The following is a 16,957-nucleotide window of genomic DNA, read 5'->3' on the forward strand; positions in this document are numbered from 1 at the left end:
ATGGAAATGTGATAAACTATTCAATTGCACATGTTTCTGTTCCAATGGTTACATCCAAAAGCAAGTTATTGGTTAAGTTCTTTGGTCAAACCTTACATGTTTACTATTCCTTATAAATCAGTTTGAGCATCAGAATCATGCTGAAAAAATTCATTCAATCATCTACATATTTGTTCTGGTCAGAGTCATGGTAGTCTCACAAGTCAGACTTTTAGCTATACCATTAAAGTGGCATGTTTTCAAGAGGTGAGAGAAAACTGAAGAAGCTGGAGGAAACCCAAACAGACCCAGGAGGATCCGTCAAACGCTACAAAAGTGACCACAGTTCAGCATTGAACCAGCAGCCCTTGCAACATGAACTCATAATAATAATAATAATAATAATAATAATAATAATAATCATATATATATATATATATATATATATATATATATATATATATATATATATATATTGGGTACATTATGCCAACTCACCACTGCAGCAAGTGCACGATAAAGTTTAACTAGCTTACCATATGGTTTAGTTAAATAAGCAACGTTTACATAATTTACTGATACATAAAAGTTTTTAAGCAAAGAAATGTGAAAGTACAAATCAGTAAAAATATGTACAGATACTAAACAATAAGGATGCATACTAGAATTTTAAGTATGCATACTTAAAAAATAAGTATGCATACTAGAATTATAAGTATGCATACTAGAATTTTAACTATGCATACTTAAAAAATAAGTATGCATACTAGAATTTTAAGTATGCATACTAGAATTTTAAGTATGCATACTTAAATAATAGGTATGTATACTAGAATTTTAAGTATGCATACTAGAATTTTAAGTATCCGTACTTAAAAAATAAGTAAGCATACTAGAATTTTAAGTATGCATAGTAGAATTTTAAGTATGCGTACTTAAAAAATAAGCATACATACTAGAATTTTAAGTACGCATACTAGAATTTTAAGTATGCTTACTTCAAAAATAAGTATGCATACTAGAATTTTAAGTATGCTTACTTCAAAAATAAGTATGCATACTAGAATTTTAAGTATGTATACTAGAATTTTAAGTATGCATACTTAAATAATAAGTATGCATACTAGAATTTTAAGTATGCATACTAGAATTTTAAGTATGCATACTTCAAAAATACGTCTGTAAGTCTGAGGGTTAAAAGTAATATTTAGGACATGAGGAAGCTCTACTTCTTTCATGGCTCCCAAATACATGGGGAACAGTACTGTTAACTGCATGTTTTATTAACTGCAGTCTGCAGTATCTTCACACTGATATCATGGAAATGTGATAAACTATTCAATTGCACATCTTTCTGTTCCAATGGTTTCATCCAAAAGCAAGTTACTGGTTAGGTTCATTGGTCAAACCTTACATGTTTACTATTCCTTATAAATCAGTTTGAGCATCAGAATCATGCTGAAACAATTCATTCAATCATCTACATATTTGTACTGATCAGAGTCATGGTAGTCTCACAAGTCAGACTTTTAGCTAAACCATTAAAGTGGCATGTTTTCAAGAGGTGAGAGAAAACTGGAGAAGCTGGAGGAAACCCAAACAGACCCAGGAGGATCCGTCAAACTCTACAAAAGTGACCACAGTTCAGCATTGAACCAGCAACCCTTGCAACATGAACTCATAATACTACATAATAATAATAATAATAATAATAATAATAATAATAATAATCATATATATATAATATATATAATGGGTACATTATGCCAACTCACCACTGCAGCAAGTGCACAATAAAGTTTAACTAGCTTACCATATGGTTTAGTTAAATAAGCAACGTTTACATAATGTACTGATACATAAAAGTTTTTAAGCAAAGAAATGTGAAAGTACAAATCAGTAAAAATTTATAATTTATTATAGTATATTATTTATAATATATAGATACTAAACAATAAGTATGCATACTAAAATTTTAAGTATGCATACTTAAAAAATAAGTATGCATACTAAAATTTTAAGTATGCATACTTAAAAAATAAGTATGCATACTAGAATTGTAAGTATGCATACTAGAATTTTAAGTATGTATACTTAAATAATAAGTATGTATACTAGAATTTTAAGTATGCATAGTAGAATTTTAAGTATGCGTACTTAATTCTAGTATGCGTGCTTATTTTTTAAGTACGCATACTTAAAATTCTACTATGCATACTTAAAATTCTAGTATACATACTTATTATTTAAGTATACATACTTAAAATTCTAGTATGCATACTTACAATTCTAGTATGCATACTTATTTTTTAAGTATGCATACTTAAAATTTTAGTATGCATACTTATTTTTTAAGTATGCATACTTAAAATTCTAGTATGCATACCTAATTCTAGTATGCGTGCTTATTTTTTAAGTATGCATACTAGAATTTTAAGTATGCATACTTAAATAATAAGCACACATACTAGAATTAAGTATGCATACTAGAATTTTAAGTATGCATACTTAAATAATAATTACGCATACTAGAATTTTAAGTATGCATACTAGAATTTTAAGTATGCATACTTAAATAATAAGTCTGCATAATAGAATTTTAAGGATGCATACTAGAATTTTAAGTATCCATACTTAAAAAATAAGTACGCATACTAGAATTTTAAGTATGCATACTAGAATTTTAAGTATGCATAGTTAAAAAATAAGTATGCATACTTAAAAAATAAGTACGCATACTAGAATTTTAAGTATGCATACTAGAATTTTAAGTATGCGTACTTAAAAAATAAGTACGCATATTAGAATTGTAAGTATGCATACTAGAATTTCAAGTATGCATACTTAAATAATAAGTATGCATACTAGAATTTTAAGTATGCATACTTAAATAATAAGTATGTATACTAGAATTTTAAGTATTCATAGTAGAATTTTAAGTTTGCGTACTTAAAAAATAAGTATGCATACTTAAAAAATAAGTACGCATACTAGAATTTTAAGTATGCATACTAGAATTTTAAGTATGCGTACTTAAAAAATAAGTATGCATACTAGAATTTTAAGTATGCATACTAGAATTTTAAGTATGCATACTAGAATTTTAAGTATGCATACTAGAATTTTAAGTACGCATACTTAAAAAATAAGTATGCATACTAGAATTTTAAGTATGCATAGTAGAATTTTAAGTATGCGTACTTAATAAATAAGCACGCATACTAGAATTTTAAGTATGCATACTAGAATTTTAAGTATCCGTACTTAAAAAATAAGTAAGCATACTAGAATTTTAAGTATGCATAGTAGAATTTTAAATGATTTAAGTATGCATACTTAAAAAATAAGTATGCATACTAGAATTTTAAGTATGCATACTAGAATTTTAAGAATGCATACTTAAAAAATAAGTATGCATACTAGAATTTTAAGTATGCATACTTAAAAGATAAGTATGTATACTAGAATTTTAAGTATGCGTACTTAAAAAATAAGTATGCATACTAGAATTTTAAGTATGCATACTAGAATTTTAAGTATGCATACTTCAAAAATACGTCTGTAAGTCTGCGGGTCTGTAAGTAATATTTAGCACATGAGGAAGCTCTACTTCTTTTATGGCTCCCAAATACATGGGGAAGAGTACTGTTAACTGCTTGTTTTATTAACTGCATATCTTCACACTGATATCATGGAAATGTGATAAACTATTTAATTGCACATGTTTCTGTTCCAATGGTTTCATCCAAAAGCAAGTTATTGGTTAGGTTCATTGGTCAAACCTTACATGTTTACTATTCCTTATAAATCAGTTTGAGCATCAGAATCATGCTGAAACAATTCATTCAATCATCTACATATTTGTGCTGATCAGAGTCATGGTAGTCTCACAAGTCAGACTTTTAGCTAAACCATTAAAGTGGCATGTTTTCAAGAGGTGAGAGAAAACTGGAGAAGCTGGAGGAAACCCAAACAGACCCAGGAGGATCCGTCAAACTCTACAAAAGTGACCACAGTTCAGCATTGAACCAGCAACCCTTGCAACATGAACTCATAATACATAATAATAATAATAATAATAATAATAATAATAATAATAATAACAATAATAATAATAATAATAATATATAATGGGTACATTATGCCAACTCACCACTGCAGCAAGTGCACAATAAAGTTTAACTAGCTTACCATATGGTTTAGTTAAATAAGCAACGTTTACATAATTTACTGACACACAGAAGTTTTTAAGCAAAGAAATGTGAAAGTACAAATCAGTAAAAATATGTACAGATACTAAACAATAAGTATACTAGAATTTTAAGTATGCATACTTAAAAAATAAGTATGCATACTAGAATTTTAAGTATGCATACTTAAAAAAAACGTCTGTAAGTCTGAGGGGTATGCAAAATATGTATGATTTTTTAAAAGTTATACAAGTATTAATGTTTTAAAAATTAGGTATGGACACAAAGTTTATATGCATACTAAAAAATAAGTATGCATACTAGAATTTTAAGTATGCATACCTGAATTTTAAGCATGCATATTTAAAAAATAAATATGCATACTAGAATTTTAAGTATGCATACTAGAATTTTTTGTATGCATACTTAAAAAATAAGTATGCGTACTAGAATTTTAAGTATGCATAGTAGAATTTTAAGTATGCATACTTAAAAAATAAGTATGCATGCAAAAATTTAAATATACATACTTAAACATAAGTTCACAAAATAAATATACTCGCAAATTCCGGTATGTTTTCATTTCAAAACGCATCGAATAAGTGACTGGCGAAAAAGTTGCAGTATTTAAAAAAAAAAAAGTTGCACTGTATTTACCAAGGGTGCCAATATTAGTGGAGGGCACTGTAGAAATAATAATAATGTATTAGAAATACTGACAGCTTTTGACTAATTAGATTATTAGTCAGAAGATTGTAGTATAATGACTAATAATATGGTATCAATGACTTGAGAACCCAGACGACAGAGTTATAAACCAGAACCATGTAATATTTCTGTACACTCTACTTAAGTTCTTAATTTGTAACTGTCCAAGTAGCTTTGTGATAGAGATATGATTCTTTGAATAAAACAAAAGGGATCGTCAATCATTACAGCTAAAATGTAGAGTTCATGGAGTCAGAATTGAAGCTGATATATTTGTAATTTGCCTTCATCTTCCACTGGGTCTCTTTTGAATAGAATGTCACATTTGCTCAAAGACAGTACTGCAGACTGACTCTGTGCATCTTCCTATCTCACTTTTGTCATTGTACCTGTACATGAGTCAGAATGATGTGCCTGCTCCAGACTCACTCTGAACCATCAGGGGAATAATACAGATGGAGAATAAAAAAAGAAGCTGGTTGTTTTAGGCAAAAAGATTCCTTGGTGAAGTTCTTTTACCTTCTTGCCATTTTGCCCATCGAAGAGCAGAAGTTTGCCTTTTAGCTCTGTGATTTTCCAGAAGGGTAAAGCTCAGGAGGGTTAAGAGACCAAATGGCAAGAGCTCTGTGACAAATGGTAATAGAGGTGAAATTAAGAAGCTAAAAGCATTGGTATCACATGACCCACTTTTGCTAAGCTCTCAAGAGTCTCAGGGCTGTGAAGAGAAGCCCTGATATATACAAAGTGGGAAACATTTGACTTAAACTTTGCCTGAGGCATGAGAATAAGCTAACCAGCACAAGATTTCCTTTTGATTAAGAAAATGTGTCCCTCAGGTAAGAATTTCAACTCAGAATTCCAATGCTTCAGCGATTTTCATAAGAGATATAATTTTAGAAAGTACTCCTGGTTACTGATTTTGATTTGCATGAATATGTTCTAATCTGGAGATAAATATAGACAGTAAGATAACTAAGTAACTACATCTTTGAAATCAAAGCATAAACATCAGTTACACAAACATTAGGAATTTCAGTGACAGATACACATTTCTTTCGCCGCTGCATGTTGCTGTATGTAAATTTCTATGAAAAATCTATGTGTATGGCCATGGCTGTCTTTATATCAAAAGCTTATGATATCATAAGAACAAACTGTTAGCAAGTAACCATAGTTAACTGTATATGATTTCAATGTTATAATGATGCTTAGAAATCATTTCAAATCTACTGCAGTGCATAAGATTTTTGGGTAAGATTAAAATAAATGTAACAAAAAAACCCTCTAAATACTCTAATAGAAAAAAATACTGTAAAAGACGTCCCAAGCCTCTATTAGTAATTTCTGTCATGTTTGAACTGACGAATGCATACTGTACATCATACATAAATACATCACTCAGCAGAGCAGATGGTAGCAAACTTCTTAATCAAGCGAGTTAGCCAGAGAACACAAATCGGATCAGGATTACATATTACATTAATGAGATAACAAAATAATGCAAAACACAGATTGGATCATGAAATTATGAGCATTATGAGCTTTGTTTTTCACCCTGTCTTTTTGCTAGCTATTTAAAGTAATCCAGTTAGTTTGCCACCAATAGGCTATGGGCTACATGAAACCCCAGGAAGACGGAGTACATTTATAGCTGCACTGAGAGATCAGAGCAGAAATCCCTTTCTTTTACAGTAAGACTGATCTTAGCTGGCTAGCTCACATTGCCAGCGCTGCACTATGTAACACAGCATCATCTAAATTGTTTAGCTCTTGTTAAAGCATGAGATGTTTTGCTCTTTCACTTAGTACGAGAGAGTACTTTTTCTCATAACACTATTTCCAACATCTATTATACAGAGGGGATGATGATACCAACATTCAGTGCATTGTATGTGGTTTGGGACACAGCCTTGAATATGTCTTCACTTTGTGCCACATTTAGTGACAGCTGGTCATGATATATGGAAGGGATAAAATGTAATATCCAACTAAATCCATCTGAAACTATATGAATCTTTAATGCACCTCCTTCTTGTTCATTGCATCTGTGACTGTATGTTATATGCATCTTGTCAATCATTGATGATGATGTGTTAAAGATGTGTCAGCAACATTGGCTGACACATCACAACAAAAATTAGAATCACTTGACATGACTTTTACTGATAGACTGCATGAATCTACAGTCTGGCCTAGAAAGAAATCAACACCAGCCTTTCTTCTTCATACTATTTTGTGTAATTTTATATCTTACTGGTTAAAATGTAGGAAATTCTAGACAAGCTCAATTGGACCATTGAGCAAGGCTGTTAACCGTCTGTGTAACCATGTAATTATAACTGCCCTCACATCTAAGTAGCATTGGATAAAACTGCTAAATAAATTAGCAAAAATGTTTCCTCTTACTCCGCATTTGAAAACATGAATATTTAACTGAAAGTGCTATTGAGAAAAATCCACAGTAACCTGTTAGATCACTATACCAAAAAAAAACAATATCCAACCCTGTGATATTAGAAAAAACACATCAGACTAAATATAGAACATAGAAATAAAGAGTTGGTAGCATTGTTGCCTCACAGCTCCAGGGTCCTCAATTTGCTCCTGAGTTCTGGTTACTGCTTTTGAATAGTTTTGCATGTTCTCTCCATGTTCACATGATTCCCTAGTTTCCACCAACCTCCCAAAACAAGCAGGAAACTGTACTGACTAGGCTAAATTTCCAGTAGATATGAATGAATATGTGAAGGTGTCTACATGGTGCTCTGTGATGGACTGGCATCCCATCTCCTGCCTGACACCCAGGGTTCCTGGGATAGGCCCTGGATTCATCATGACCTTAACCCAGTTAAAACAGTTACTGGATATGAAAGAATGTATCAATCAATGAGAAATGAGGAGACAAATCTTGCTACTCATATTGTCACACCAGTGCCATATATATACTATTTGACGAGAGAGATAAATATAAGCAGTATGTACAAATTCAACATTGTGAGAACAAGAGTGGGCCTCTGTGGGCAGATGAAGCTGCTGAAGTCTATCCAACAGTTGGACAACAATAACAGAGTATCATGATCACCTCCTGAGAGCAAGTGGCAGTTTGCATAGTGGGGAGCAGGAACAGCATTGCACAGCCTTGTTCCCAAAGCCTGCAGCAATGCATGAATAATCGATGTGATGCTGGGAATGTCAAGAGTAGGCAGAACCCATTACACGTGTTGTGATCAACGGCATAACCTCAGATCACTGTCATAAGCTTTTATCATGTTTACAATGACAGAATCTGTGTCTAGTGTTGCTTGATATTGCTCTGTAATATCATATATTTCATTGTGTTAATATATAGCTACCAAGAAGTGGGCTCTACCATAGTTCATAAACAGGCAAAAGAAATAATGTGGTTGAAATCTATATGGAGTACAGCTACATGATTGGATCTTCCTGAAACACAGTACCAGAGACTTAAAACACAACACAAATGGCAAGTTTAATAACTTATGCAAATTTATTTGTCATGTGAAATTAGTTGTCTTAATGTTTCTAAGCACAACAACAAACTGTCTAGCTTGTATTGTTCGTATAATAGCTAATAACTGTAAAAGGAATAAAGTACTGAATTTTATAGTTACCTTATTTTGAAATTTGAAGACTCAATAGAAACATTTTTAGTTTTATGATGACGTTAATGATGCAACCAAATATGAATACATTATTTGAAATGAACCTACAATGTGTTCTAAACAAATCCAAATACAAATATGGAAAAGGGAAAAGAGAAAAGAGAAGTTTTTTTTAGAAGGCCTTACAGAAAGGTTCACAGAATTGGGACGAAATTCTGCAGGGCAGAATTTTTACAGATGTGAGCTTGCAGTTAGCATTGTTGTGTGATGCCTTCACAGTGTTCATTCATTCATCCTTAGTAAGTGCCTGGTCAGGGTTGTGGTGGCTCAAATGAAGCTACCAGTTTGTTTATAGCTTGAGAAATAGAAGTAACTAAATTTGTTAGAAAATATCGCTAGCAGGTAAAAACAAAAATAATAACTGCAAGCATGATAAAACTGTCCCAAGCACATCTCTAGTGAACAATCATGAATGCGAGTAATGATGAACTGTTATAATTCACATACCCTGCTGATAGTGCTGCGTTTAAAAAAAAAATATCCAAGGTTTTCCAGTGTTTCTGGGGCAGAGATGGTAAAATTCCTATTTAAAAAAAAAAAAAAAAAAACCAATTCTGATGCCATACCCATTTTGAGTTTAAATCTGAATACACATACAGGTAGGAATATTCAGAGCACAGATGCAGATACAGATATTGCCATTGTGTTACACCCTTAATAAGCTTAAAACCATAATTCAAGGCATCATCAAACCGATGACAGGCCTATTGGTGCAGTTAACACCCTGTACTAATTAATGAATGTTGGTAACTTAAAATCCAAATACTCTTCCCTTGAGCAAGAACCTGCTCAGCTGTATTCTTGGACTTGGACTTGATATTTTCCCACTGTGAAGTTGTATAAAAGTCTGGCAAATGTGTCAATGTAATATCAAATCAACACATTCAATGTAAATGAATAGTTTCTCATGTGTGTACTCCAGTTTCATCCCTTCTTCCAAAAACATACCGATAGATAGATTGACTACACTAAGTTGCCTCATGGTATGTGCAAGTGTGTGATACCCTTCAATGGACTGGTGTATCCATGTCTCAAAAGCAGCCTTAGGATAGGTTGATCAGGATAGAGATTACTGAGGATAAATAAACATAAAATAATAATTTATCATTGTTTTTCATCCCAAAAAACAAAAAACATGACTTGTAGCTTTCATGTTTAACAGTGATCATCATCATTCACTCATTACTCATGTGGCGGCTGTGGTTCAGGTGATAGAGCAGGTTGTCCGCTAATCACAGGGTTGGTGGTTTGATTCCCGGCCCACATGACTCCACATGCTGACACTTCACTGACCCCAAGTCAGTGAACCCCAAGTTGCTCCCGATGGCAAGCTAGCACCTTGCATGGCAGCTCTGCAGCCATTGATGTGTGAGTGGGTGAATGAAAGCGATTAAAAGCGCTTTACCAGTGTAAAAAAAAAGTGCTATATAAGTGCATAAGTACCATTACTCAGGTCTTCTGCACTTGTTGTTTCAGGCTCTTTTCTGATGCATACCAGACCAGATGCACACCACTCTTGTCTACATAATTTCCACTCAGACTGTGTAGTTTCAAATTGACAAGTTTTCCTAATGGCATACACAGAAGCTGAGGTTAAGCAGATTTTCTGAAAGGCTGTAAATATTGCCTTTCCTAAAAACAGACCTGTATAGCAGTTTATTATCAGCCCCTTCAATACAAAGTATGTAATTTGGCTTATGGTAGGTACGGTAATTTCCTGAGTACGGACCTGAGTACACTATATGGCCAAAGGTTTGTGGACACCTGGTTTGCTCATTCAACTCAAGGTTTGCTCATTCAGTCACAAGATCATTAGGGAGGTCAGGCGCTGATGTTGGGTCAGGAGGCCTGGGGTGCAGTCAGAGTTCCAGTTCATCCCAAAGGTGTTCACTTTATGGGGCTTGCTTTGTGAGGTTTGGGCCCCTTTAGTTTTATTGAAGGGAAATCTTAAAGCTTAAATCATCCAAAGACATCCTAAGACATTGTGTGCTTCTAACTTCATGTTATGCTAGTGGAGACCAATCATGAACTCGAGTGATGAGGAACTGTCAGAATTCACACGCCCTGCTGACAGTGCTGTTTTATTTATTTATTTATTTATTTATTTATTTATTTATTATTTTTTATTACCATTTTTGAGTTTGTTTCCAATGTTTTGCAGTGTTCATGGCAACAGTTGGTGGAAGACCCACCTATGGGTGTGAAAGTCAGGAGTCCAGAAACATTTGGCCATATAGCGTCCTTTGTACCTACCATACTAGCAGGAATTGATGATAGTGACCATGTATCTAGGCGCTATAAAAAATAGCATTTGAAATGTTTTGTTCCAGGTCTTGTTCCAAATCTTCCGATTAAGATAAGATAAGTACTACACTAAAGTCACAACATCCTGTGACCACTAGTTCAATGCTAACTTGCTTTTTCCAGCTACACAATGCCTGGAGAATAACGACAAACTCCTGTATGCTAGGCTTGCTGAAAGTAACTATATAATAAATCAGAAAATAAATTTAGGCTAGTATCACCTTTCAAATTTGTCCTTAACTGAATTGAGCTGAACCTTTATAATTCTTTAAATAAGTGGAGTAATTAGGGCTCAGAAGATTCTAAGTTGGACTCCTGGCTGGCCCATAATTGTTTGGCAGAGCAATGGTAAGTCAGTGGTTAAGACCCCTGAGTGGACCACTGTGGGTTACCGGTGCAAAGACTATTAATTTAAGTTTATGAGTCTGGTTCCTCTCAAGGTTTCTTGCTCATGTCATCTCAGGGAGTTTTTACTTGGCACATGCTCAATATGGATCTAAATCTTAATCAAAATCTGAATTTCTGTTTACCTGCTTTGTTACAATGTCCACTGCTAAAAGTTATGTATACAGTAAAAAAAACAAAAACCGGATCATAATTAAATGCTCCAAAACTTAAGAACAGTTGAAACAGGTTCCACGGAAGCAAATAAGAACCCAAAGATCACGGTTTCTGATATTCCCATTTAGTTGATCCTTGGGGTTGCACAAAAGAAGATGTGGCACTTGAACTTCATCAAGTGTCATTAGAATGATAATTACAATTTTGTGTTGTGATCAGACCAAAGTTAAAAATTTTGGGCCTGCACATCATCTGCAATATTTGGCAAACAATAGGGACTGCATACAAGGAAAGGCCCCCATAACCTGTTTAAAATATGGAGGTGTATCATTGATGATTTTGTGCTGTTTTGTGGCTAGTGGTCCAGGGTTTTTTTTTTTTGTGAAGACTAACAGCATCATGAATTTTGCTAAGCACCAGCATATTTTAGTTTAAAACCTGGCGGCCTCTGTTAGAAGGCTACAACTTGACCATAGATGGATCTAATGACGTCGTTTTAATGAAAGGTATCATTCTGGAATCGACTGAATATATTTTCTTCCTTTTAAATTGTTCACTAAAAGTAAACAAAGTTGCAAACCACAAGTAGCAGAATTGACTTTCACTAAACTGACGTAACAGAAAGAGAGAAAGTTCCTCATATGCAGTATTTCTTGACTGACATGATGGTGTTGATTGTGTTCAAATAATATTAGATCATTTTCTACAGGTTGGTATCAGTACAAACTGTTCTCCAAAATATAATACCCAATGCCAATATAAAATGAATGGAATCAATAATAAACGAATCAATAATAATAATAACTATGTGAGAACAGAATTTCATAGTCAACCCCAGCCACCTCCCTACTGTGTTCTCTTGATGTTATGCCTGTCTTCTGTATTTACTCTAATATGATTTATTTTCCTCCTGCAACAATTTTGAATTTGAAATATTACCCTTAGTAAATAACTTTTTTCCAGCCCGGATCAATGTTACTATTGACTTTTCTCTCCATTTTACAAAGGACTACTTCCTGAAATTTGCACCTTCTCTTCTCTGGCTCTACTAGAGCTTTCACCCTATCTGAACCCAATAATAAGTACACAGGTCAAGTCCCTGGGACATCAATCCATTTCATCTGGCAACTCCACATAGCTCTCTCAGGACTGTGCCATTCGATGCTACCCTCTGAATAATGAATGGGTCTCAGCTGTTTTAAACTCATGCTCAAATGCTTCTGACAGATATTGACCTGAAATGATACTGAGAGAGAATCCCTAATGCAATGGGATTGGCGGAAACAGAATTTTCTGTCACAAGGAAGTCATCACTTTGTGTACAATGCCTCCAGACAGCAAAAACAAAAAGGGCTTTGCCAATGATGGCATGATACTCTACATACAATACACATTTTTATTGACCCTGTAGTTCACTTAAACGTTTGGAATAGTTATGAACTGAATACAAATATAGAATTCGATATTAACAGAATGTGTACTAAACTGAAAATATTAATACAAATAGGTACAGATACAAATAGTCACATTATTTAGGGTTTTGTTTCGGTTATTTATTTGTTAGTTTTTTATTTTAGAAAACTTGCCCAAAAGGTTCACAGGGCATTTAAACTAAAGGTGCGCTTCGGGACTGGGATTCCATGATATGCAATGAAAAAATAATGCAAGTGAGAGATTTCTACTTTCATGCAGGTGAGTGGTCAGATATGAAACTTGAGTGTGTGTGCGAATGGTCAGACATGAAGCTTGCGAGAAAAAGGCCAGATTCATTAATGTGAACTTGAGTCACTGCAAGATGCATTTACAGCATTCATTCATTCATGCTTAGTACCTGTTATATATATATATATATATATATATATATATATATATATATATATATATATATATATATATATATATATATATGGGGAAACAGAACCCTGCTGAAAAAAACTATAGAAACCCTCACAAAATTTGTAATGGTTTTAATGGTTATAATGGGAATTATATTGGTTTTAATGGAAACTGTAATGCTTCCTGTGGGTCTCTACTGGTAATTTATTGCCTTCTATTGGTGGCATGTTATGTCTAGTGGATACCATTAAGGTATTGGTTTTAATGGTTAGCTGATGGATTGTAATGGTATATGTAGTGGAAACCATTAGAGACTGTGATGGTGATGGTTTCTATTGTTGTTTTTCAGCAGGAAACCAACTAAATTCACTAGTTCGTTGCGTGAGTGGGTTTATTTCCCCAGTGGGACCCAACCCTTCTGGTTTAGCCCACACCCATTTTGGATTTAAATCTAGATTTAGATACAGATATAAATATTTGGAGGACTAAACGGATATGGAGAACAGTATTGTATTGTGGAATTTAATATTAAATAGTAACACTACATCAAAAGTACCACCATTGTGTTTCAATCCCAAAATTTGAAGCCATGGCACATTTTTTTTAATTTGATAAAGTACTACAGGCAGTTCACATTCAGACAATGAGTCATGCAATTAAAGACTTGCTGAGTTGTTGAATGTTTTCCTTTGAGCCCTGATAATTTCAATTTTCTACAGTGTAAATCATAAATGATTCCAAGCACGAGAGTGAGTGTGTGTGTGTGTGAGAGAGATACACACACACAGAGAGAGAGAGAGAGAGAGAGAGAGAGAGAGAGAGAGCCTGAGCCTAATGTAATGACACACACCAATCATAACCAATCATCATGGTAGTTCTGGATGAGTAGGCACAAAGATGGATGATAGGCAAGAGACAACCAGCAAAAACAAGACCCTCAACCTTCACAGGAGGCTAAAACAATTTCTTATTAGTGTCCATTATGAAAGTGGGAGGAGGACAAATTAAGCTGATTTGTTAGCCGAAGGAACAGCATTTTTATTGAATCTGTGTGACGCAGGATAATAGTGTGTCATTTTAAACAAGTTCATTTGTTGATTAACAAAATGGCCTACCAAAGATGCCATGTGAACAGTATATTATAGTATTACAGTACACTGCCACTTCAAAATATAACAGGCACTACATTAAAAAGAGTGTGTGTATATATATATATATATATATATATATATATATATATATATATATATATATATATATATATATATATATATATATTATAATTTCTTGAAGTAATAATGTGAAAGTACTGCAAACTGTGGCACCAAGCTCAATCTAGCCCACCTGGTTAATGTGATATTCTCAGTTAGTGTAGGTGGTGGCAGAAGTGGTGCATTAATCTGTCAGCTGTCAATCATTGCCACATCTTGCAGGTGTGTACTGTCACTAAGCCCCCTAAGAGAAATAGGGTTTCTGTAGCACAGAGCATGCAGTGTGCTCACACGTTCCCACACACTATGAATAATATCTATGAATAATGTATGGACCTGGCGGGACAGAACAGGAGGGAAATACAGAAGCAAACTAATTACAACCTGAAAACACAACGATGTAGCTCCACTCTAACACCTCATACTATCTGTCAATCATCCACGTCTAACACACTCCTTTTTTTGCCCTGCACCCATCACAGCTTTGGAGATGTAGGTTTGGCTGTGGTGATATCGGGTGTTTCTGGAGTGATATAAGGTGTTGGAGAGATTCACACCCTGCTGACAGAATGAGAGCACCATACACACTCCCTCTAGACACTTAGTAGAGTACATGATCCTCTTTTAGCAGCATTACTGCTGAGAGCCAGAGGTAACAAAGACAAATAATCACATAAGCATCTGATTAACTTATGCTCTTGATCAAATTCTTGGCTGAAAATATTGTACAGAATCGATCTGGGCCATGTCTGCAAAGGCCATGTTAGCTCTACCATCAATGCGTTTATTTTTACAAACTCAATATAAATCTTGTTTTGAAGCCAGATTGCAGACTTCATCTGGGTTCCCAACCTTTCTAACAGTTCAGACTGGACCACAGCTCACAACATTTTTGACTAAGTAAGTTTGACTCGGCTGTGTCATGGGACTGACTGGACTATTGTTAAAAAATGGTTGCTTATGTGGACAATAAAACACAATGGGGCATGCTGTTACAGAAAAATACGAAAATAGTAAACAATGTGGTGGTGTTAGGTGAGCCGACACAACATAGATTTAATTGCAATCATTTATTGTCCAATAACAGCACTAGGGCTGTCACGACTACTCGATTATAAAAAATTAAATGAAAATTTCATGTCATCAAATATTCGGCAAATGATGCTCCAGAAGGGGGCGATAACGCACAGCAAAGTTGGCTTTAAAACAAACCAACTATTTTTGAGTATCAAAAGTAGTTACTCAAGTAAAATTACCATTAATAATAATGCATAATATCATTAGACTATTAAGGCCCATATTTTGTTTTCATTAATGGATCTTTTTAACTGAACTTAACACATCTTAACACAAATCAGTCAAATTATTTAATAAGGTTTCAATAAAGTTATTTCAAACAGGGATTAAGAATTTGCTTCTTACAGAAATATTTACGATATCAACAAATACTTAGTAACTGCCTGGTCAAGGTTGCTGTGAACCAAAATAGATCCAACTAAATACACTGTGGTCAGGTACAAACAAAAATGTGTGAGGGGAATTTTAAAAAACTGTTATATGCATATGTCTAGTTGAGGCCAATTCTAAACTTGTGTGATGTACCTGAGGTTGATGAACTGTCTGAGCCACAATTCACAGACCATGCATGCATTTCTACCTCTGGGTTTTCCTCCAGTGTTTTTCAAAATTTTGGGACATAGCAGAAGGGCTCATAAAAAAAACAAAACAAAAACAAACAAAAAAAAAACTTCTGACTTAGGACATGCCCACTTTGGGTTTAAATCCAAATACACATAATAAACATGCAGATAGTGACATTGTGTTACCACTACTACAGAGCCGTGCTGTTATAGAAATTTATTCAAAGCCTTCTGACAAAACAGAATCAAGCATTCAGTAGAGTTGGTATATGATTGGTTTAAGTGATAGGATTTGAAGACCCTATGTTGTTGTGATGTGCCACAACCTGTAGCAAACAAGCCACTGGTTCTTGTCCTGGTATGACCATTTTGACTACATGAATGATCTTGATTAATCATTTCACTAGCTGTTTCCCTAGGCATACAAATAGGGATGTACCAGTCCAACACTGAGTATTAACTTTAGAAACTATACTGCCTTGAAATCCCTGAAATGCTGAATTAGAAGTTGATTTTATTTGATGCATCTTGTGATCCAATCCACTGACATACAATACTATGCAAAAGTTTTAGGCACCCTATTTTTTTAGTACAAACTTTGTTATAGATTTTTATTTTATGACCTCTACATTATCGAGTCAGTACAAAAACATTTTTAAATTTCCAAACATTAGTTTTCCTGCACAAAATTAAATGTTACAGAAAAATGTTTGTATGTCAGTAAAGAAAGCAACATATTAAGTAAGAGACACTTTTCAGACAAAAACCACAATGAAGGCTGCTGGATTTTCTGCAAAAATAACAAGCAAGTGCGACAGTCAAAATCTCCAGAAGAACCCTGGCTG

Source organism: Ictalurus furcatus, chromosome 10 (assembly GCF_023375685.1).
Source record: "Ictalurus furcatus strain D&B chromosome 10, Billie_1.0, whole genome shotgun sequence".
Lineage (NCBI taxonomy): Eukaryota > Metazoa > Chordata > Actinopteri > Siluriformes > Ictaluridae > Ictalurus > Ictalurus furcatus.